This window comes from Balaenoptera musculus, chromosome 12 (genome assembly GCF_009873245.2).
Source record: "Balaenoptera musculus isolate JJ_BM4_2016_0621 chromosome 12, mBalMus1.pri.v3, whole genome shotgun sequence".
NCBI lineage: Eukaryota > Metazoa > Chordata > Mammalia > Artiodactyla > Balaenopteridae > Balaenoptera > Balaenoptera musculus.
The window spans coordinates 66,283,142-66,307,719 of record NC_045796.1 but is presented as its reverse complement, the minus strand read 5'-3'; positions in this window follow the sequence as shown (position 1 = coordinate 66,307,719).

Sequence of the window (24,578 nt, the reverse complement as noted above, 5' to 3'; positions counted from 1 at the left end):
TTTTGTCTAAATGTATGGCCCAGGAAGGATATCTTTGGTACTTTTAAATAATAGGTAAACGATATCCACCATGAACCCAGCATGCTGACAAAAGTGGTGTCCTCATCTTCATCCTCTTTATATTGCCAGCTTCAGAGACTATTATCACGGTCAGCAATAAGTTTCTGTGAAAAGTTCTTAGAAAGTTAATAGACTCTTTCCTTCAAAATACAACACAATAAACCTTGAGGGTTTAGAAAACCAGTTCGGGAGAACTAAATGTGAAAAGTATATTAAGTGTAGAGCGAGCCGCTTCTCTTACTTTATCCTAAATTAACAGCAGCCCAGGATTACACAATGATAAAGCAAATGGTGATTATCTCAATTCAAGGTTGCCCTAAAGCAAATACTTGTGTTGCCCACAGTTTTGTCTTTAAATGCAATAGCAGGGACAAAAGAAACATGGTGTAAATTAGAACCTAAATTCAGAGTATGAATTGAGTACCTTGAAACAAATAGAAGGCTGTTTCCACATAGTTGCCAAATGCAACTACACTTCTCCCTGGTGTTAAAATTTCATTTTCCACAAACATCTGAAATTGGCTCTCGCCTTTTCAAGGGCTTCTTTTTATTGGTTGTGGTCTCCTTGTTACTTAAGCGCTATTCCTAAGAAACTCCTTCCCTTCCACCCCCATCCCCACCTTACCCCATGTTAATTATAGCAGATAAGCTAGTTATTTCACATATGGGGCCGATGTCATCAAAATATTTTTAAGCAGAAGAATGTATGTACACCAGGAACCAAGCGAAATGGGCTTTATACAATTTGAAATACTAAATGTGGGAATCAGGTAAGTTTCATTAGAGTAATAATTATTTGTTCTGTAATGAGTCTGAAAGGGGAACATTTCTCCCCTCACTAGGTTTGTAAATATACTTCTCTCCTCACCCCACCCTACACACACCACTTTTGAAATTACGCCAGGATTTCAAACAAACAAAGAAGACAGAAGGAAAAAAATTACAGAACCGTAATTGTGAAAACCAGGAATGTTAGCAATATTGTTAAATCCTTAACAATATCCTGCATCATTCAAATTTACCTAATTTATTTTTCCAGGATGTAGTTTATAACTGGGCATTTCTCTATCAATTGATAAACAACTCTATGTACAAAAGAATGAAATGTGAAAAAAAGGCTTTATATTGCCAGATAAAATGAATGATCGCAGCTCAAGCTGAGGGTGAATTAGTAAGTCCTTCCATCAGAAAAACGCTCATTGAAGCGAATGGAAATTATGTCCCTCTGTGTGGTTCCATCTGGCTGAGTCTGCTTGTGCAATGAATACTGGACAACACTATCACATTGATGTGCCATCCTCTCAATCAGAGAATAAATGTTTTTATATAAATACTAGAAAATATAACAATCTTTATTCTACTTAGGAAAAAGTTAAACCATAATTGGCCAGCTGGATATCTGTTATGTTTGCAGAGTCATAAATTCACTGCTTGCCAACTTGATTTTTCACGTTTCAGTAAGATTGGAAAATAAGGTTAATGTTTTAAGCACTCGAGCATTTTGTCACGTGTGAAGTCTAAGCTGCTCTACACTCCAAAGGAAAGTCTCTCAGATTCTGAAACACTACACTTAAGATATACAATTTACTAATGGGAAAATATTTGTTTCTTTAAACATTCAATTTCCTTAGCAAATGAAATATTTTTGGCTAAGGTTAAGGAGTTTAATTCTTTTCTCCAGAGTTAGTTACTTTGAGTACTTTTGAGAGCTAATTGAAGTCTGTGTATTTTTTCTTAAGTTTATAGTAACTAAATTTTAAATAATTATTTTAAAGGGGCACAAGTATTTTCTGATAGAAATGTTCATTAAATATCATATAAATCTTTTTATGGCAACTACATACCTTCTACTTAATATAGAAATATTATATCTTCATTAATGCTTTATTCTATAGATTATCTCTGAGGCATTATTGAGTGTAAGAGTACTACGACAGTTTCAGTTCTGAATATTAATAAGAACTCAAATAGATTATTGGAAGTTTTAGGATTAGATTTGACTTTGGTGTTTTTAAAAATAGAGAGGTTTAAACAGAATCAAAGTTTATTTTTTGCATAAAAATTCATGTCAGCAGTCTAAAGCTGGAGTGGTAACTCTAACAATATCAGTGACATAGGCTCCTTTTTTCTGATTGCTCTATCATCTTCAAAGAGCCTCATGGTCCAAGATGACTGCTTCAATTCCAGCCATCACATCTGCACTCTAACCAACAAGAAATTTTTAAAAAAATAGCCAGGAGAAATAAACCTGCCATTTATTTAAGAACACCTATCAGAATCTGTACTCATCATCTACAGTTACATTCTGTTCCTTGCTGCAGAAGAGACAGAGAAATGTAGTCTATATCTATCACTTAAAATCAGATTGTGTCTGTTATCATAGAAGGAAAGATATATGGATTTGGGAGAGGAATACAAACTTCTGGTACCAGTACTATACCCTATATCCTGCTTAGGGAAAAAACCCAATTTGCATAGCCTTAATCCCTCCCAACCATGATAACTGCATACTTGTAGGGAATTTGTAGCTATTACTATGACAGAATTATTATCAAAGGCAGTGGCATTTTTCAAAATGGTTATCAGTGACTTCCTGCTGATCAAGGCTCATCAGTATCTGCTGTGTAAAAAGACTTCTGACACAGCCTTCTGTTGATGATAGGTCCAGAAATAATTCATAACTGGCCATATTGAAGGTAAGTTGATGAAGATACTTCCAAGGACAGGAAGACTCATCCATATGTGAATTGGAAAGCAAAGAGTAAAATGGCAAATAAGCTAAGGGTGAAAACATTCTATACCTGCTGTAGCCTTTCTGGAGAATGTATTGAGGAGGTCTCAGTCAGCTACCTAAATGCATACTCACTATCTTCTTAGTCCCACTATTCTAACATGATACAGCCAATCCTTTTCATAAAACTTACCCTATCATTTGTATAATTCATGGTTAACCCGAATTCTTGAAATTGCCATTTAAGAAACTGATTACTGGTATTTTCTTAAGCTCCTTGCTCTAGTATCCTAATTCACTGATGTCTTCCACCCAAACATGTATATATGTTATTATGGGATTCTCATTTTCAAATGAAGGTAATATTTTGAGACATTGGTCAACTTTGGGTAAATTTTATATCTTTCTATTTCTCTTATTCCTATTTAAGCAAGTTGGTCAGCTTGTATTTATTACCTCCAGGAATGGATGTAGCAGGGCAGAAAACTGAAACTCCTATAAGACAACCTGGTCTACGTGCAAAAAGCTCAAGCCCCAGGGAGAGGAAAGGATTTGCCAGAACAGACAAAACATCTTGTCCAAAAGCATGAGGAAGAGGATTGCAGGGTATAGAAAATAAAATATCTTAACCAAAAGCAGAAGGGAGAGAAGAGTTTCTTTCTCACAACTAGAAACACACTTCCTTGGGATTGCAATAGGATTGGACTGCAGTAGGGTTGCATCTGCACCCTGGTCTCCTGCAGTGCTCTAGTGGGTACAGAAAGACTCCAGAAATGTGGGGACATCCCATAAGCAGTGGACATGGAGTCTAGCCTCTTTTTAGCATTCCAGGAGTTTGGCCAGAACCCAGTGGGATATGGAGTGAGGTAGGTACTACCCTGTGAGAAGCTTCCTCTTCCCTGAGCACAGCTCCCAAGGGAAAGAACCCCTGAAAAGGACCAAGTCAGGCTGCCTAACCTACTCAGGTTAATATTTGTGGGCAGTTGCTAGAGATGCATTTCTGAATGCCTTGGCATGCCCAAGCATTCCTGAATCCTGCCATGAGTCTGGAAAGGTAGATACTTAATTAAGGACTAAGATATTTAGAAATAAATTTGTAAAGAAATTTATATTGCTCACATCTGTGTTAATACAGCATGAGTTTGTCCATTATTACATTGTTTAAACTTTTGCCAGTGGTCAGGGTGATTTGTGACCATTGTATTGATACAGGTTTTTGATGTAACTTTTTTGTCTTTTTTTACTTCTACTGTCCCCTCTCCAGCTACCTGCAAAATCCTCCACCACATGCATGTACTTGCAAATGGACCAGTGCTTTTTAGTTTGCTCCCTGGCTTACCCTGGAATTATCACATCTTAAAATTAAAAGGTTATTTAGAGTCCATTTCATCCAATCTCTCCTTGACCTATCAATATTTTAAAAATATTTCTAGTAATTTATCATGCAGACTCAGTCTAAATTCATTTAGTTATGCAGATTATACTATCCTTAGTGATCATCTAGTTAATTGTCAGATTGTTCCAATTATTCAAAAGGTCTTTCTTTGTTTTCATCAGTCATCAATTACTTTCTCCCATTTAACAAATCTGAGCAAGCAGACTATGTACCATGTGTCTTTCTCTTGACATGTTTTCTTGCATCTCAGGATAGCCCTCACTTCTCTTTCAAGTCTACTCTTCTCTTTGCTAAAGTTCACAATTTACTCCATCTCTACCTCATGTGGTAGGTTTGAAAATCCACTTATCATTGTGATCATTTCTCTCAAGGGCTCCAGCCTTTCCATGTCGGTTTTAAAGTGTTGATGCAGAAGTAGGTACAAAACACTATGTCTTCTTGCCTGAAAATGCTTAGAACTCTCAAGGCAACTAAAGATCACTTTTTTTTCTTGTAGCCACCAACCACATTATTTTTTCATATCGAGCATCTTTTCACATAAATTTTATGAGGTCAGGTTTTGACTCTTAGATTCCTTGAGACCACATGAATAAACAGACATTGCTCTTGAGCCAAAAGAATATGTTCATAGATTTCTGATTAAGATGTATCTCTGGTTGTCTGATATAGGAAATCATTTTCTGGCGTATCCTTGATGACCTCACAGCCAGTTAGCACAACATGTATGTGCATTATGCCTACTAAAACCTTTACACAACCCAGGTTAATAAGTATTTTCATCTAAAATACCAACAAACTATTCTGATATGGAAAATGGGTGTTTATTACAGAAAATTTGAAAAATACACAAAATATATAGAAAAATATCACTCATTGCCCAACTACCCAGATAATAAACACTATTAACAGTTGATATAAGTTCTCTTAGAAATTTTCCATATTCAATGAATCCATATTCAATGTTTAAAAAACAGGATTATATTTTACCACATATTTTATATCTCCTTTTAAAATTGTTGACATGATTTTCAATGATGTGGAAATGTAATAATTTATTTACTCATTTCCCAAAGGTGAGATATTTAGATTGTTTTAGATTTGGCATTAATGGAAAGAAAAAATCCTACTTTAAAATGAAAATGGTTAATGCTTGCCTAAGTCTACAGAAAAGTAACAAAAAAGAATTTTCTATCTAGAATGTTTTCTTTACCTGGAGTGAAGTGGAGAAAGAGGCAAAAAGAAAGTCAGTGGGCTGAAAACGAGTTTGTAAGCTGGTTTGCAAGTGCCCATATTTAGAGTTACTGAAAATTTTTAGTTAGTTTTGTATTGTTATTGTTTGTATTAACAGACCTCACTGTTAATAAATAATTAGGATTATTTAAATCAACTTGATTTTCAACAGCCTGAAAATGGTAGATTTTATCTAGAAGGTTCCTGTAGAAACCAGTGTCATGAAAAATTATATGTGTGTTCACACACACACAAAAACACACTTATATATTTTTCATCTCCTATGAGCCACCCCCCACCAATGCACACAGTTGAGAATTCATATTACCCCCTGGATCTCTTCGTGTATGTGGTACTTCAAAGGCATTCAATGAAGAAGATGTCTAGAAAACATGGTTTAATTCAAAAAACTCCTTCAAATTTTTTGAAAATTAGATTGCTTCTCAGTCCTGTGGTAAGATGTTTGGAAGCAGGCCATTTGTTCCATTTATTCTATTTACATATAGATCCAGTTCTTGATTTTCTAAATCCATAAGATCTTATCGAATGTAAAACCACAACAACATAATTTTCCAAAGTACACAGAAGAGGGTGAATTTGCAAACTAGAAACCAAAAGAAAAGTATTTAAGGCAGTCTCTTATTTCTCATAAGTGCTTATTCACATTTTTAGCAAGCAAACAATAGAAATGAAAATCATTCACATCCAGACATGGAAGCTGGGTTTACTTGTGTAGATTTCTCACAACTAAGAAAACACAACTGTTGCTATTATATCTCAAAAGAATAACACCAGTTCTTTATTAAGGACAGAAATACTACTCCCAAAATATTGTATGTTACAGTTTTAGAACTTGTTGATGGTTACAGTGTGCTTTTACATATTTTAATCCATGTGATTTTTCATAAGAATGTATAACAGTGGTAGTTGGTGAGTGAAATCAGCAGTCACTAGTAAAAATCACGAATAGAGTGATCAACATGAACAATTTTTACCTTATATGTAATTTTGAGTGAATAAACTGAAGTATAGGATATATTCATATGGAAACAGATTAGACGACTTTGAGATTATATCTCTGATCAGAACAAGCACCATCAGCTGGAAAATACAATTTCCCACCTCATACCATATTTTATGGATTTAAAAATTTAGATGAAAACCCATTCTTGTCATCATCTCTAGGATATGTACTAGCAAATACTTAACGGGAAGGCATAGTTTGACATCCAGCATAAGCAAATTGTACATATTAGTAAAGTAAATCATACATGCCAATAAGTTAGGAACATACTAGTTTTCTTTGTTTCCTGGGAATATGCATCTAACTAGAGAGTATTTCTTTACATCAAAGAAGTTCCAAAAATGTGTTTGGACAGGGAAACCACTATGCCTCTCGCATTTCTATCTAGGGCGATTAAAATGAGTTAACTGCACAGAGGGAGAATGTAGGAAGAAGTTTCCAGGCATTGGGAACAGCATATGTAAAGGCTTTTCTCTGAGGTGAGAGTATGTGTAGATCACAGAGAGACTTTCATGTAATGTTGAGAAATGAGCCCAGAAGAGTTTTTTGAGTTGAAGGAGTTAGGGTCCAGGAACATGGCGTCTCATGTGAATTTCAAGTAGATTTCTCTGGCTGCCAGATGGAGGAGAGATGGGAGGGGGGAGGAGTGGATGCAGCTGACCTTCCAGCTCTCACCCATCCAATCTCGTATCAAGCATCAGTTGCTCAGAGAACCACCACACTTTTTGTTGTATGCTGTCCTAAACCTGTTATTTGTTTCTCTGGAATATTTTTAACATTACACTGTCTAGTGTGTTTATTTTGTTAATTCTATCTTCTCTGTGACCTTTAACCTCCCTCAGTGGGGACCATCGTACACCCGGTGGCTAGCACTGATGCTAAGTTATTTACATTTGTAGAATGAACGTGGAAGAAGAGAAAGATTCACTATATTTCCTCTAGAAAATTATCCAAGAAACAGAGGTACAACTCACGTCCTGACTCTGTAATCCTCTACTTCTTTCACGTGACTGATACTTTGAGATTTTTTTTAAAAGCATCTAATGAATTTGATTGGAAAGAAGGGAACTACTTAAGTAGTTGTTTTGTTGGCTGCTAAAGTGGATGATTAAATGTGGTCTACAGTGGTCTGTGTATTAGAAGTATATTTCTTGTCTTCCTCTGAAGTTCATTAATCAAGGCACAAATCGTTTCAGGGTGACTTAAAAGCTTGAGAGAGATAGAAACATATCAAAGTTTAACTTATCTGATGACATATACACTATTACAAACATAAAAATCAAGGAAATCGAGAAAAACAGAGGGAAATGAAAAAAAGGCATGAGCCAGAGACAGGTAGATAGGCACCTAAAACCTAGGGAGAAACAGACATAAACAGAGGGGACAACAGAACAATTGATAGAGGTAGAGAGGGCACAAGTAGCTGAGGAGAGACAATGGTTAAGAAGTAGAGAGGTTTGTTCTGTCTGGTACACACCTCTCTCTGATGCTGTCTGTATCTCAGATGTTTATCTCGAGTCATGACAGCCGTGTGACACACCAAGTAGCTAAAAAACATTCAATTCTTAAATCCCCTCTAAAAAACATCCAGACCTTTTCTTAGATGGAATAGCTGTAGTCAGGTGGGAGGAAGGGATTGTTGGAAGGCTCCCGTTTCAAAATTTTGACTTTCTAGCAGCAGATACTACCTGTAGAAAGGTTCAACGTTTCTAATGATATCCAACATTCTTTTGTGCATCTGTTCGGCATAGAACTTGTAAAGGATCAGGAGATTATCCAAAATAAGAAGCAAGAAAAGCATTTCTAAGGACAAGGAAAATTGTATAATTTGTCTTTTGGAAGCCATTTTGAGAATCAGATGAATACAGAAACCAAAATGTCAATGCTTTATAGATAACAAGCATGAGGATATATTTAAGTCTCAAGAATCTTCATTAATATAAATTGGTATATTAGATTTTTAAATTGGGATACAAGATATAGAATTTGAGTCAGTAAATTAAAATGTTCTTGGAAATAATTACAATGTTATATTTGCTGATAGATGGATTTTTTAAAGTTATTAAAAACAAAAAAGTTACAGGCTTTCATATAATTGATCTATTCATTGAAAACCTGAAATCAAATTCTTCTAATAAAATTAGATGGAAATTTTAACGATGCTCATTTTCCTAGTCTTGGTTATTTCTAGAATCTATTCTTAAATTTGAACTATAAATACATCAATATAAAGTGAACTTTAATTAAAACTAGCTGAAAGTCTATTCTAATATTATTAAAATAATAAGAATGGGAGAAGTAAGCATACTATTCAGTAGTCATATTTACATGATGTGAATAAATAAACCAATGTTTATAATGTCTTAACTATACTATACATTGTTGCTATTGTGAGATTCAATTGTGTGGATAAGACTTTTTTTTAACCTAGATAATATACAATTTTGTTAAGAGTCAGAATTTCTGTATACTTAGTTTATATAATTTCCTCTTTTTATTTCTTAATCTGCTTTAAATTTCTATTTGTTTTAGTTTCAGGTACAAATAATGTCTGAATTAATCATACGTTTTCCTTCAACACCCCTTTTATTTATTTATACAACCCCCACCATCCCCATTCTATACTCCCATCCCAAACTCCCTTGTCTTTAGATCCCTGCTGCCCTCCATAACTTCTGTCCTTCCACCAATCTAATGTGTTTGATGAGTATGCATTCCTGAAAAAATTTTATTGACATTTTCCTACATGAATTTTTAATTTATGCAAATGCCATTGTACCACACGTCTTATTCTGATTGTTACTGTTTTTTTTTTGCTCAGTAATATGTCTTTAACAGTTCTTCATGCTGTCATATGTGCTTATAATCACCCAGTGTTAAACACCTAGATTGCCCCAACTTCATCCATCACAACAAAACTGCTATATGAAGTCCTTGTGTATGGTCCATTTTAGGATTGTGGGATGTTTTCTCTGGGATTTATACCCAGGACTGAAATTCTTGAGTCATGGAGTATGCATATACTACTTGATAAGTATTACTTAAGTATTGCCAGAGTGCTTTCCAAAATGGCATTACTAGTTTACAGACCTTCTTAGAATGATAGGAGCTCCTATACCTTCACATTCTAGCAATGCTTAACATTATCTAGCTTTTTAACGTTTGTCAATCTAACGAATTTAAGGTGGTATCTCATTTTATTTGCACTTTTATAATTATTAATGCTTGTATATCTCTTCCTATGTTTATTTAATGTTTGGATTTTTTTTTCTTTTAATTGCTTCTGTTCATCTTATGCAATTTTTCTGTTGTGTTCCTGTCCTTCTGTTGTTACTTTGATGGTATACAGTACGTGTTAATAGCTTATCAATTTCCAATTTTAGATTGATAAACAGGGTGGTAAATAAGTTTGTATACGATATTGTCATCTGTTCATTTACTTTGGAAAGAAGCATATGATGTAATTCACTGGACAGAAAGCTTTAATTTTGGCATAGTCATATGCATAAATATAATGCCTTACAATTTGTTTTGGGGGTTTGTTTAAAAAGGACTCCCCTATTTTCCCTTGACTTTATAGTTTTACCTTTCCCATTTAGATCTTTAATTCATCTGGTGTCCAACTCACCATATGGTTTTAGGAACAAATCCACTTTTTTGTTGTTGTTGTTCAAATCCACTTTTATTTCTCTTTATATAGTGAGCCAATCCATCACAATGTCAGTTATAACTTTATAAATTTAGAGGCTCAACTGTTTAATAAATGGATTTTGTCATGGTTATCTCAATTTTTTAAATCTTACCAGTATAGAAAACCCACCTTTGTCTCAGATACTTTTTTCTTGAGTTCTATCTTGCAGATATTAAATGTATACCCCAGCTTTCTTTCCCCTGGTGTATGTTTTTTTCATCTATTTATTCTCAAACTTTCTCTGTCTTTTTGTTTAAATGCGTCTCCTGTAGGCAACATATTATTGAATCTCAGTTTTGTTTTGTTGTTGCCGAATCCAATAGGAGTCTCTTTTTGTCTTTGATAGGTGTTATTCTGTTTGTTTTTCTGATAGAGTGGATGTGTAGCTTGTGTGTATAATTGCCCTGTGCTTTCATTTTCCCTGGATGAAAGGCTATCTTGTCTGGTGGGGGGCACTGGAGACCAGTGAAAACCACACTCTATTCTCTGTCACCTCTCATGAGTTTAAGAGGAAGGGAAAAATCAGTTCTAGGGCAGAGAAGTCAGGCACCAAAATTGTAGACAGCCCCATTTGCTGCCACAAGCACCAAAGAAATACTGTTGTCAGGGATTTCCCTGTAACATTTTCAGGAAAAATGCAGTAAGAGAAGAGGCAACCCACCAGCCCTGGAGGTTTGGATGAGGAGACACGGATAAACTGCATCTCTTATCACTAGATTCTCAACCCAGCAGGGCCTTTGTGTTGCCCTAAAATTATTACAACCCCTCCTGCCCACTAGTGGACTCAATTGTTGCTGATGATTTATATAGAGAAGAAGGAGGAAACAATTTTTGCCCAGGCGATGTTGTGAGGAGGAAAAGGTAGAATTTATAACTTCTTCTCAGTCTGCTCTGCCACTGCCTTCTGGCCACCCCACTACAGAAAACAACCCATCGTTCCAATCCAAGATAGCTTTTGATCTTGGCAGAAGTTTCTCAAAGGTTTTATTTGATTTATCTTAGTACATGCTCTCTTCTCCTGCAGTTTTTCTAGGATTGGATTTGGAGAGGAAACCAGCAGCATGTGAAGGTTTGTCACCCTGACTGATCTGCACAAGCATTTATTGGAAGCGTGCAAGTATGCTTATTACCTCCTTTCCTTACTATGTAGGCTTTTTCCTTTCTACTCACCACCGCCCACTGATCTTTTATCCTCTAGATAGCTAGTACATTCCCCTGTCAGGCTGACATCCCTACTTGGCATCCTTCCCCTCCAGTTTAGCCTTATCTCTACCTGTTTGCTCCTCTTATCACGTGACCAAACTCCCATCTATCTCCATCCACTGGTGCATTGGATCACATGCCGGAACTGCCCAAGGAACACCACACACAAAGGATGCTCAGCAGAGAGTGGGAAGAAGGGCAAGTGGATGGAAAATGTTTCCTTTATTTCAACACAGATTCCACCTCCAACATCCATTTGAAGCTATTAAATTATTTGATATTGTCTCTAAAAACTCTGAGGTGTCGGCCTGCACGAAATTAGTGAGGACATAAGTTAGAACATAGTAATCTCAGTGAAAAAATTTTTTCATTTAAAAATAGTTAGTTATTTAAAAAGCAATAGCCTTCCCTGGTGGCGCAGTGGTTGAGAATCTGCCTGCTAATGCAGGGGACACGGGTTCGCGCCCTGGTCTGGGAAGATCCCACATGCCGTGGAGCAACTGGGCCCGTGAGCCACAACTACTGAGCCTGCGCGTCTGGAGCCTGTGCTCCGCAACAAGAGAGGCCGCGATAGTGAGAGGCCCGCGCACCGCGATGAAGAGTGGCCCCCGCTTGCCGCAACTAGAGAAAGCCCTAGCACAGAACCGAAGACCCAACATAGCAATCAATCAATCAATAAATAAATCTTTAAAAAAAATAAAAATAAATAAAAAGCAATAAAATTCAGGAAGTTAATTAAATGGCATCATCAGTGTCATGTGACTTACTACGGATAAAGTCTAAATGTACATGGCAAGGAATTATTAAACTTTTAGGAAAAATCAAAATCTTAGTAAAATGTAAAATCAAAATCTTAACGGTTTAATTTTCCATTTCTTTGAAGAGCTCAAACTGGAGGGCACTTTTTAAAAGCATAGAAAAGGCCACTATTGGATTTAGTTGTATATTGAGCCAGTATTAAGAAAATGCTAAAATGCATTTGAGTTAAACTTATCAGTCATCATCACTTTTATTGTGGAGATACATTGAAACTATGACATCCTTTGGAACTTACAACTCCATGAAACGTTTTAAAAGTCAGTTCTAATTTTTATTTCAGATTTTTAAAAAAATATGACTCAGCAATGCAATAGCTTAAATTAAGAAACAAATAAGTAGCAGTAAATAAGTTTCTACACAGAGACAGCTTTAAATGTGCTTTTTTAAAACAATGTAAACAATTTGTACTAAGATGCAAAGAAAACATTGCACCATTTTTCTTCTAAGTGTTGTATACATACACATGCAACTGATTTACAAAAAGAAGGATCTAAGCTATTTTTATTAACAGATGTTGTCAATAGGCTTTCATTGTCTAATAATTACCCCCAGAATTTACTTAAATATTTCACTTTGTCAATGGTTGTGTAGGGAAGAAAAATCACTATATATAAAAATATTTTTTAAAAAATATACATGTTCTCAATGAGATTGATTGAAAATTCTCTTTTTACACTTAACTGTGTGGAAATTATCAAGAAATTAAAAATTCAAGCTAAGAGCAATTCACAATCAAAGGTAAAAAGCAATATTTCTATGTGTATGTAATATGTGTATTTATTCATAACAAAAATAAAAATTTATAATAAGAATGATTGGCTATCAGATATGTGTCAGGGTAGCATAAAGAAAAAATTTACAGAATAACTTTAAGACTACGAATTATGTTGCAAGATTATACTGCAGGCACAGTGACACCAAAGGCTATTTCCAACATTTTATTTGTGATGGCTTTCCTGACTTTTTTTCTAATGCCTCTTACTAGAATGAAATGTAGGGGCTGAGATTGTATGGAAAATCTATGAAATGTAACCTTATGACTTATTTTCTTTAAATGGAAGTAACCAAAACAAAAATTGTTCAAAGTGAGCTATTTATCACTTCTTTTATGGACTGACTTGCCCACCTCCTGAAAAATTCGTAAGTTGAAGCCCTAGCCCCCAGTACCTCAGAATGTGATTGTATTTGGAGATAGAGCCTTTAAAAAGTTGAGGACATTAAGTAGTCATGATCCAATCTAACTTGTATCCTTATAAGAAGAGGAAATTTGGACAAGAGACACCAGGGACGCACACACACACACACACACACACACGCACACACACACACAGAGGAAATATCATTTGAGGACCCAGCAAGAGGACAGCCATCTTCAAACCAAAGAGAGAGGCCTCAAGAAACTAAATCTGCTGACATTGTGACCTTGGACTTCTAGCCACCAGAACAGCGGTATTTTGTGATGGCAGCCCTAGCAAACTAATACACTGTCCTGAGACTGTTTTTCATTTAGTTCTTTCATTCATATAAAGACTCAAACATTGCATATCATAACTATGTCCATGTGTCCCTGTGTTTGTGTGTGTTCGTGTGTGTGTATTTACCTCTGTGTTGTATATTTTTGTGTTTTTTTTCCCATACCAGTTGGACCATAAATCTAAATTCAACCAATGCATGCCAAACACTGTATTGATCATTTCAGCAAATGTAGGCATTCACAAAACATGATATTAATATCTCAATCATTTTTAAAAATACTTTATTTTTATATAGCAGGTTTAGATCCACAATAAAATTGAGAGGAAGATGAAGAGATTTCCCATATACTCCCTGCCCTGTACATGCATATCCTCCTCCATTATCAACATCGCTCCACAGAACGGTACAATAATTACAATTGATGAACCTACACTGACACATCATGACCCAAAGTCCATAGTTTACATTAGGACTCCCTCTTGGTGTTATGTGGTCTATGTGGTTCAAAAAACTTGATAATGGCATGGAACCACCATTATAGTTTCATTACAGAGTAGTTTCACTGGCCTAAGAATTGCATGTGGTCTGCTTATTCATTCCTCCCTTGTCCCTGACCCCTGGCAAACACTGATCTTTTTACTGTCTCCATAGTTTTGACTTTTCCAAAATATCATATAGTTGGAATCATATAGTATGCAGCCTTTTCAGATTGGCTTATTTAACTTAATGCTAATGCATTTAAGGTGTCTCTGTATCTTTTCATGGCTTGATAACTCATTGCTTTTTAGAATGAAAAAGAAATGAGTTAACATTTATTTATCCATTCACCTACTGAAGACATCTTGGTTGCTTCCAATTTTTGACAGTTATGATTAAAAGCTACTATAAACATCTGTCTACAGGTTTTTGTGTGGACATTAGTTTTCAGCTCCTTTGAGTAAATACCAAGGAGTGAGATTTCTGGATTATATGGTAAATGTTTAGTGTTGTAAGAAAATACCAAGCTATCTGTCAAAGAGACTGTACCATTTTGCATTTCTACTAGCAATGAATAAAAATTCCTGTTGCTACACATCCTCACGTGCATTTGATGTTGTCAGTATTCCAGATTTTGGCCATTCTACCGGGTGTGTAGTAGTATATCATGGTTGTTTTAATCTGCATTTTCCTGATGACATATGATGTGGAACATCTTTTCATATACTTATACATATACTTATTTGTCATATCTTCTTTGTTAAGATATCTGTTCAGGTCTTTGGTCCATTTTTTTATTGAGTTGTTCATTTTCTACAATCTCTTTTCTGAAAGAGACTGTAGGAAACTGGTATAGTTTCTTCCTTAAATGTTTGGTAGAATTCACCAGTGAACCCATCTGGGCCTGGTCGTTTCTGTTTTGGAAGGTTATCAATTATTAATTCAATTTCTTTAATAGATATAAACCTATCCAGATTGTCTGTTTATTCTTGTGTGAGTTTTGGAAGATTCTGTCTTTCAAAGAAATCTCAATCATATTTGAACCAGCTAAAGAGAAATCTAAGCTGGTTTCTGAGTTAACCTAATCTAAGCTAAACGTGCTAAGCTCTAAATATTAGAAAGTTTCCTGATTTGAATGAGTAATGGAACCATGTCACAGAATTAGAACTAGAACTTGGTGACCTTATCAATATTCAAAAGTTTAAAGTCACAGCTGGAAATATATACTGGAAATACAATTTTCCATAAAACTAACTGTCAAAAAATATGAATCTAAAGTATTTTCATCCATCAAGAAATTAGAATAGAATACTTGGTAAAAGTGTATGGGAGATTAATGTATTAGTTACCATAGCACATTATATTAAGATTTGAAAGTACATAGCGTAGTATTTATACATGGGCATTGTTCAATTATATTTTTCTTTTTTAGTCTTCCTTCCATAATGTATCTGAATTTATAATGCAGTTTGGGGAAAAGATTCCAGAGAAAGAAGCACATGATTCAATCTAAAATCATCTGTCATCTCGGGTACTGAAAAAAAGTCAAATTGCTTAGTCAGTGTTAGAGGGAAGATGCTATTCTAATATAATTACATTGTCAGGTATCAGGTCTTGTCAGAAAAGGAAATAATAAACATCAGGATGCCTGGAAATACACAGTCTACAAGAATCAGAAGTCCATGCTGAAATGGAGAGAATAAAACTTTCAGTAAGAACTTCAAAGGCAAAGCTCCTTACTCATTGATCTCTTAGTCCAATATTATGAAATGCCTGATTACTTCATGTCCATTTCAGAGTAAGCTAAATGTCTGTCTTGAGGGGAATGCAAGGTTTTCACTGAAATAGCTAGATGCTAAGTAGGAAGGAGACTTCCAGGTAATACAATTTTCCATGTGCTTATATAAGGTGCTTCTGTTAAACCATAAAGACAACCCTGTCTTCAGTAACCTAAGAGATTCTTTCTAGAGGACTGAGAAGATTAATTATTATTCTCTAAAGTGCCTAACTTTAGCTACTTCAACCATCAGAGTAAAAAATTAGATCATGCTGAAGGAGATCTGGTCTCTCTTCTATCTTAACCAAAGATTAATAGCATCTTGAAGCTTGATCCAGTCATTTTCATGAAAACTCATTTTCTGCAAAATTGGAAAAGACTATAAAGACCTTCTAATGACTAATTTGTTCATTACATGGAGGCAAATGTGTTTTTTCTCAGGAATTATTAGAACTCCAGACACAATATATTTTGATTTTAAAAAATTTGCCTTCCATATAAACAGTGATAATACCCAATATTCTATGAAGATCATCGTCATATTGCTTTTTATATAGTTAACATACTTATAAATATAAATTGTTTTTTATGAGTTATCAAAGTTCAAGAAAAAAAATTTCTGTCTATACTAGGCAGCAGAAACACATTGACCACCTATACTTCAGCATACGTGTAGAGTTCTTTTTGTCTTTAGCCTCGTAACATCCAGTCAAGATATTGTTTTCTAGTTATTTGGTGTTAGTTTCCCCATTTCCTTCAGTGTAGTTATGTTGTTCATTTTTTAAATACAGTTAGAATCATTTATTAGTGGTTGTATTCCACTCTGGGTCCCCCACCCCATACCCCAGTTAGCTATAATTATTTGCTTATTTTGAGAGCATGTAAAATATTATTACGGCCCTAAAAGTGAGAGTTTTTGCTACCTCTTTTATTGAGGTATAGTTGATTGACAATATTATATAAGTGTCAGGTGAACAACATAGTGATTCACAACTTTTAAAGCTTATACTCCATTTATAGTTATTATAAAATATTGGCTGACTTCCCTTTGTTGTTTTTGCTACTTTAAAACATTTTAATTTTAAAAAAGCAGATGGAATTTTAACCATATATCAAATATGCTCTGAAAAAGTCAAGAGTTCTGTATGGACTGTATTTTTGCATTAAAGTGAAGTCATAGAAGCACTGGTAACATTGGTAATGATTATACCTTTATTATACACAGTTTTGTTTTTAAGAACTTTTATTTACGCAATTTTATAACTAATCTAACATGTAAGGCAGAAGTCAGCAGGAGAGAATAATGTATGTCACTAACATTTGTAGCCCATCTGGAATACTTCATCTCTTTCTCACAATATTAAGAGCGAAGAAGAAAACAAATAAGTGGTTCAAAGCTATGATGGAATTAAAGGTAAAACCTGAAGAAATGCACTTGTGTTAAGATTTCAGCAGTCACTCTCAGTATATTTCGTGTAATAAATACCAGTTTTTTCTCAACAGTGATGTGCCATTAATACGTTTGCTTTTAATGGAGTTGAAAATCTGACTAGTGTATGCAAGTGGCAGCATAATTTCTTGGGAAAATAAGAAACAGGTTGAAAAAACACTAATACAACTTAAGAAAAAAATCATATTATGATGTCAACATACAACTCCAGTCCTAAAATCTACATTTATTACAAAAATTAAAATGCACTTGAGTCATACTCTTGCTGTTAATGTAGAGTACACAAAGACTAGTTACTCATTCTATATTTAATTAAAGTACAAAAGTATGTCTTCCATCTGCACCTAGCAAAATGAATGGATTTCAGTTCACACAAACTCACACCTGGTATTCAAATATTAGCAAGTAGGTTTTTTTAACCACACTAAATATTTTGTAATTCCTGATGTAAGTCAGTATATTGTATTTATTAACATTTAAAATAATTTGTAATATTTTCATCTTCTCACATCCTTCTTTAAGTTCTGAGTCATAATCCTTCTTCTGTGTCACAAATGCCCTTTTTTTTAAATTTTGAAAGTGTACTTCTACATTTTTCTACTGGAAAATATGCCTTGTATGATTTTATTTTTTACTTGAATCTTAGATTCAGTGTTTGTTCAAGCACATTTTAACAATTCAAAGAACAATCTTATGTTTTCTACTACCATAATACTTTTGGAAATTTTTCCATGGGTCCACCAAATGGTTAAGGAAAATAACTCCTTTTTCTCCTATCTGGCTTTTGTTTATTTAATGTAATAATACCGTGTTCAGATTTGATTGAAAACATTTGCATTATTTAAGTCTTTGCGATTTGCAAAGATTATGTACAAACTCAGGTTACCTCAGACCTTATCATTATAAGAATATCTAACCAACTGAGGAAGCACAGAAAAACCAGCAATGAAGCTGCATTTTCAGGCTTCACAGAGAAAGTATACAACTATATCCCAAATATATCCCAAATGCAATAGCTGTCCTAATGATACAGCAGTGGTCATGGTGCCCTGGCCTCTTTCTCATACTTTCAGTAAGTAAGTTTCCCTCATTTCCCCACCATGTGATTCTCAGTATTGACTGTACATTGGAATCATCTGGGAAGTTTTAAAAAATACTGATGCCTGCATCCCATCCAATATATTCTGATTCAACTCATTTAGGTTGCATCTCACTCTCCCTCAATTCATCAGCTTCTATTTCTCTTCTATAAGTTCTTTCTATTAATTCACCTTTGTATGTTTCAGAATCAAAGCTCTCAGTGAGAAAGTGTCCCATCAGACCCAATCAGCCACAGCCAAGCTTTCAAGAGACAGAACAGAAACACAACCACTTATGCTCAAGGAAGAGTTGAGGTTGTTCTTCTCAGAAGATGGCTATGCATACGGTGGACACGCTGAGTCAATAGACTCTTCAACGTGGCCAATACTTACTTACTTTATGATGTAAAGAGGTCTTTCTAATGATAATTGCATATAGAACAGTTTTGGGATGTTTCATGTGAATTAAGGTGCAATTTCTAATAAAGAAAACTAACAGTTAAATTTTAAAAGAATTTTCCTATTTGCATTCACTTTCAGATAGTTACAATATATTTAGTCATTCATGTTAGCATATAAGAAAGAAAATATCTCTATTTTTACAAAATTGGCTTGTTATTAATATTAACAGAAAAACAATTCAGTTGTTGTTTTTACTAGAATCACCACAGAGCCTCAGGAAGAATCACTGTGATTATCACAGGATTCACAGATATCCCCTTATTTATTTATCTCAAGGCTGTGACTTTGGAAACGTGTTTAATAAAAACTATGCTGTGTTGGAGATGGTTCCAGAAACTCTATCTAAATTCCTTTTTTAAACATCTTTATTGGAGTATAATTGCTTCACAATGTTGTGTTAGTTTCTGCTGTATAACAAAGTGAATCTGCTATATGTATACATATATCCCCATATGCCCACCCTCTTGCATCTCCCTCCCACCCTCCCTATCCCACTCCTCTAGGTGGTCACAAAGCACCGAGCTGATCTCCCTGTGCTATGCAGCTGCTTCCCACTAGCTATCTATTTTAAATTTGGTAGTGTATATATGTCAATGGTACTCTCTCACTTCGTCCCAGCTTCCCCTTCGCCCTCCCCATGTCCTCAAGTCCATTCTCTATGTCTGCGTTTTTATTCCTGTCCTGCCCCAAGGTTCATCAGAAACATTTTTTTTTCTTAGATTCCATATATATATATGTGTTAGCATATGGTATTTGTTTTTCTCTTTCTGACTTACTTTACTCTGTATGACAGACCCTAGGTCCATCCACCTCACTACAAATAACTCAATTTCATTTCTTTTTATGGCTGAATAATATTCCATTGTATATATGTGCCACATCTTCTTCATCCATTCATCTTTCGATGGAAACTTAGGTTGCTTCCATGTCCTGGCTGTTGTAAATAGTGCCGCAATGAACATTGTGGTACATGACTCTTTTTGAATTATGGTTTTCTCAGGGTATATGCTCAGTAGTGGGATTGCTGGGTTGTATGGTAGTTCTATTTTTAGTTTTTTAAGGAGCCTCCATACTGTTCTGCATAGTGGCTGTATCAATTTACATTCCCACCAACAGTGTAAGAGGGTTCCCTTTCTCCACACCCTCTCCAGCATTTACTGTTTGTAGATTTTTTGATGATGGCCATTCTAACTGGTGTGAGGTGATACCTCATTGTAGTTTTCATTTGCATTTCTCTAATGATTAATGTTGTTCAGCATCCTTTCATGTGTTTGCTGGCAATCTGTATATCTTCTTTGGAGAAATGTGTATTTAGGTATTCTGCCCATTTTTGGATTGGGTTGTTTGTTTGTTTGATATTGAGCTCCATGAGCTGCTTGTATATTTTGGAGATTAATCCATTATCAGTTGCTTTGTTTGCAAATATTTTCTCCCGTTCTGAGGGTTGTCTTTTCATATTGTTTATGTTTTCCTTTGCTTTGCAAAATTTTTAAGTTACATTAGGTCCCATTTGTTTATTTCTGTTTTTATTTCCATTTCTCTAGAGGTGGGTCAAAAAGGATCTTGCTGTGATTTATGTCATAGAGTGTTCTGCCTATGTTTTCCTCTAAGAGTTTGATAGTGTCTGGCCTTACATTTAGGTCTTTAATCCATTTTGAGTTTATTTTTGTGTATGGTGTTAGGGAGTGTTCTAATTTCACTCTTTTTCATGTAGCTGTCCAGTTTTCCCAGCACCACTTATTGAAGAGGGTGCCTTTTCTCCATTGTATATTCTTGCCTCCTTTATCAAAGATAAGGTGACCGTATGTGTGTGGGCTTATCTCTGGGCTTTCTATCCTGTTCCATTGATCTATATTTCTCTTTTTGTGCCAGTACCATACTGTCTTGATGACTGTAGCTTTGTAGTATAGTCTGAAGTCTGGGAGCCTGATTCCTCCAGCTCCGTTTTTCTTTCTCAAGATTGCTTTGGCTATTCGGGGTCTTTTGTGTTTCCATACACGGTGTGAAATTTTTTGTTCTATTTCTGTGAAAAATGCCATTGGTAGTTTGATAGGGATTGCACTGAATCTGTAGATTGCTTTGGGTAGTATAGTCATTTTCACAATGTTGATTCTTCCAATCCAAGAACATGGTATATCTCTCCATCTGTTTGTATCATCTTTCATTTCTTTCATCAGTGTCTTATAGTTTTCTGCATACAGGTCTTTCGTCTCCTTAGGTAGGGTTATTCCTAGGCATTTTATTCTTTTTGTTGCAGTGGTAAATGGGAGTGTTTCTTTAATTTCTCTTTCAGATTTTTCATCATTAGTGTATAGGAATGCCAGAGATTTTTGTGCATTAATTTTGTATCCTGCTACTTTACCAAATTCATTGATTAGCTCTAGTAGTTTTCTGGTAACATCTTTAGGATTCCTTAGGTATAGTATCATGTCATCTGCAAACAGTGACAGCTTTACTTCTTCTTTTCCGATTTGGATTCCTTTTATTTCTTTTTCTTCTCTGCTTGCTGTGGCTAAAACTTCCAAAACTATGTTGAATAATAGCAGTGAGAATTTAGTCATTCATTCATTCATTCAAGGTTCAAGGGCAACCTTGTCTTGCTCCTGATCTTAGAGGAAATGGTTTCAGTTTTTCACCACTGAGAACGATGTTAGCTCTCATTTTGTCATATATGGCCTTTATTATGTTGAGGGAGTTTCCCTCTATGCCTACTTTCTGGAGGGTTTTATCACAAATGGGTGTTGAATTTTGTCAAAAGATTTTTCTTCATCTATTGAGATGATCATATGGTTTTTCTCCTTCAATTTGTTAGTATGGTGTATCACATTGATTGATTTGCGTATATTGAAGAATCCTTGCATTCCTGGGATAAACCCCACTTGATCATGCTGTATGATCCTTTTAATGTGCCTCAGGCTTCCTAGAAACCCACTGTATCGTCTGGCCTAGATAATTCCAGTCTGGCTTTATTTTTGCCACACAGAATAATGCATTAAGGCAATAGAACTATTTGGGGTCAAATGCAACCACTTTGAACACCTGGCAAACATGTAGAACATACACAGGGGTCAATGTGTACAAGAAGACCATGGTTAATTATAAGCTCTTAAACTATGTTTGAAAAACTGTCTTATATTTGAATTTCAGTGAGAAGTAGGGTAGAAAACGATGACGTTATTACTAAAAAATGAATCTATTATTAGGTGATTCATCTGTTTTATGCCAAAGAGAATACAATTTCAAGTTCACATAACCACCTAGGGAATAAAAATGTATAGCATTTATACAAATCCCTAAGTTCCCATATTGATGTTTACTCTTTCCATTCCTTTGTCAGTGTAAGCTTAAATCAGATTTTAGCAAAACTATAAGAAGTTCAAATAGTCACACCTATCCAAGCTCTGTAACACTCATATAGATTGCACATAGGGGACTAATTGGCAGGGAAGGGAGCCAGGAGCGTGGGTGACATTGCCTTCCATGAGAAGCAGATGGGCTACCCACCTGGGGAGTTGTAATAAGCACTTAATTGAAATGAAGTCAGAGTCACCCAGAAGATACCACATTTAGAGCAAGCCGTACAATGATTCCATAGTCTCTATGGTTTTACTTCTGATTTTCATTCTCTTTCTTAGCTTTTACTGTATAAGTATTGCATAGGAAATATGGATAGAAATATCCATATTTCTGCCTCTGGAGGATGCTATAATAATAATAAACATTCCCAAATAGTTTTAAAAAATTAAAATAGCCGAAGTGTGTGATGACATTAAACTCTACACAGTAGACACTTAAATAGAATGCTTGTGAGGAAGTGGAACATTCTGATTAATTGGTTTTCTGATAGACTGAATGATTCTCAATCATATCATGAGGGGAAAGCACTGTGCCCAGAATTACTAAGCTTAAAACAGGAATTCAAAGAACATACTATTTAGCTAGGGTAAATGAAAAATTATTTTTGTTTCAATTTTCATTGTCAAACATTTTTTTTTTTCTAAAATGTGTGGGAATGCTTCCTTGTCTACATGGAGAAATTGATTATCTGCATTATTATTAAGACTTTTTCAGTATCTCTCGGTGACCATGTTTAGGACTAATCCGCATTTGTACTGTTGGAATTCAGTTCAGTAAACACTTTGAACCATTCCAGGTAAGGCAGGGTGCCCAGCATTGGGACTTTAGAGATGATAAGACAATCTCCAGGAATCTTCCTCCAGGAAGTCACAGGCTGTTTGTTGATCCATAGAACCCCCTGACAGAAAGCTTTACACAGAACCCTCACTTGCATGAGCTTGACTTCCATCTTCATCCTCCAACTTAATATTTTCAAGAGTACCTCCTATCCTCCCAATAAAAACCAAATTCTCTAAAATAATGTCCACGCATTTTCTATCTCTTCTCAAGTTTAGAAAAGAAGAAACGAAAATGAAAAAATAACCCTAGTCTTTGTGTGGTAACTGGGAGCTGACAGGAACAAGAGTCAAGGATGAGAAGAAAATAGGTCCAATGAAGGCACTGGTAAACATCCTCCCAGGAAATGTAAGATATTCTTGGGAATGGAGGAAGTTTCATACAGTCAGTTCTGCTATGAGTGTAAGAAACATATGCTAAATATATGTTCCTAAAAATCATCACACTATGCAAAATCATGCAACAAAAACCACAGATGCTCAACACTCAAAAACTCCATCAATGGCACATCAGAAAAAAATAACAACTTAATAAAAATAGTGGCACGGTTTTACACATATTAACTGCTTTAGAAATATGTAAATACTACAATAAATGCGGCACGTCACTTTTAAAGAGACCAGGAGTTTGCTTGTGGAATTGAGTGATGGAAGGTTAGTTAAGTTTGTGAATTATTTTGAATGATAGGAGGGTGTGATAGAAGGAAGGTTCTCAGAAACTGGATGAAATTTGTAACATCAAATGTGCGTGTTGTAGCTCTTATTTACTGTGGTGAGCTGAAGTAGCTAGTAGAGGTTTGAGATGTGTGTGTGTCTGAGTTTTGTGTATCCCAATGCAGCTGGATTCAGGCGGGTGCTGTTTTCTGAGTACATCTGGTGTTTCTAGAGGAGGAATTTGCACATAAGCAAATGTGAAATCTGCGTTATGCTGAAATTGTTCCCTAATATATCAATCACACCGGAACAAATTCTGTTCTCAAACAAGTATTATAGCAGAACAGAGTGTATTTTTTAATTTCAGGTATTTTAACAATTCTGAGCGCCAGCTGTTCATGAATTTATAACATTGATTTCACAATTAAAGATAAAAAGCTGAAGATTCTAAGGCTTTAGGAGCACACTTGAAATCCTTTCATGTAAAGGGCAATAAGTGAGTAAATTCAAAAGTGTCCTGATGGGCATTAGAACCTTGTGAACTAGGAGTAGAAAACAGAGGGGCACCGGATTCTCAAAGCAGGAGACAGCACAGCACAGCCATCAAGGCGGCGTGGGAGCGGAAGAGGAACTTGAGATAAGAGCATAACATGTCCTGTCATCCTAATTGTGCCTGGACTGGTTTCTGCTTATTGTCAGCTAAGCAGAAATAGAAGCTGTTCTCAGTGGTATTTTTGTCATCAACAGCTGCAAATGAATGAGCTCTGTTTTGCAGGATTTATAAGCCTTTTATTCATGGCTTTAACATAAACGTCTTTACAAAGGTGATGTCCCCCCATCCCCAAGAGGATATATT